The 1,392-nt window shown below is 41.4% G+C and overlaps 1 pseudogene; it reads left to right on the forward strand.

Annotated features, from left to right (window-relative positions):
* Nucleotides 1-419: 419 nt before the first annotated feature.
* Nucleotides 420-1,024, forward strand: LOC127235229 (rRNA-processing protein FCF1 homolog; annotated as a pseudogene).
* The last annotated feature ends 368 nt before the right edge of the window (nucleotides 1,025-1,392 follow it).

Below are 1,392 nucleotides of genomic sequence, written 5' to 3' on the forward strand. Positions count from 1 at the left end.
TGGTGCCCGAGCTGCAGTTACAGTTTGCTGTGAGTCCCCGGATATGGGTGCAGAGAGCCAAACTGAGGTACCCTGAAGTTTGTCATCTCTCCATTTTCTATTTTGGGTATTTCCAACCACACTATTAAACCATAGATCCCAGCGTGTATTTACCATGGTATTATCTTAGAAGCATTCACTTTGTACTGAAAATGTGCATGATAGCAGTTTAATAATAATCAGTGTCAAAAGGAAATGTCAATAGAAAAGAGATGCTGGAAGGCAACCAGGAAGGAGTAAGGAAAAGGATTAAAAACACTTCTACTGAGAAATTTCCTGCTCCAGGGCAACAGGCTGAATGTCCAAGGACTTCTTTAGAGGTACAGTACATATTGCACGGAGAGAAGAAACAGGGGTGTTGAATAAATACACGGAAGCAAAAGAAATCAAGGAAACATGTGACTATGAAGTGGATGATTATCTTCAGAGATGGGAGACTTGAAATGGCATATTAAAGACTAAAAACAAGAAAAGAAAGATCCTGGTGCGTTGAAGGAAAGAGAGGTCTCCCAACATCCTTCCTGCTTATTTTTTAGTATCATGCATAACTCTCTTTGGAGTCTTTGATTTTGATCCACCTTATTACATTCTCGTTGAAACCAGCTTCATCAACCTTTCCACTAAAGCTAAAGTGAACTTAGTGCAGTCAGTGCAGTCTGTATGCCAGCTGTGTAATGGCTGAAACTGACAAACCGAAGCAGAGGTATCAAGAACACTAAGAATAGCCAAGGATCCAGGATTTGATGATTTGATTCAAAGGGACCAATGCTGACTATTGCATGGTACAGAGAGTAACTTAACACCAGTGTTACATTGTGACCACAGCTGACCATGTTCTGAAACAAAGAATCCAGAAGACATTTCTAATTATGGATACAACATCGAGTGGATGCTGGATGATTTTGGAGCCCCTGGATTCTTATTCCCACAAAACAAAATCCGCATGCTTTCCTTTGATCAACTTTCTTTGTTGCCAGTTAATTAAACACAAAAAATATTGCACAGTGCTGCCCTCTTTCAGAATGTTTGTTATCCCTCAGTAGCAGTGAGCTACTCAGGGGTGGGGACTGCTGGGAAAAGACTCCATTACAAATTGAAGGAATTGATAGTCAGCTGACAGGCATGAGTATTGTGACAGTGAATGCTAAGGCACATGGCTGCTCCCTGGCTCTGCTCTGCAATTAAGTGAACAGTACGCAGTCTGTACACACAACATAGTTTGGAAACATCCTCTGAACACTGACGACTGCACAATTTGTGATCCTTCTCCACCCAACTTCCTCTTTCCCCTTTTCATTGGCTGCTTTTGATCAAGGATCACATATGCTCATTTGCAATCTGGGGAAATCCTTA

The sequence above is a fragment of the Phodopus roborovskii genome, unplaced genomic scaffold, assembly GCF_943737965.1.
Source record: "Phodopus roborovskii unplaced genomic scaffold, PHOROB, whole genome shotgun sequence".
In the NCBI taxonomy this organism is placed as follows: Eukaryota; Metazoa; Chordata; class Mammalia; order Rodentia; family Cricetidae; genus Phodopus; species Phodopus roborovskii.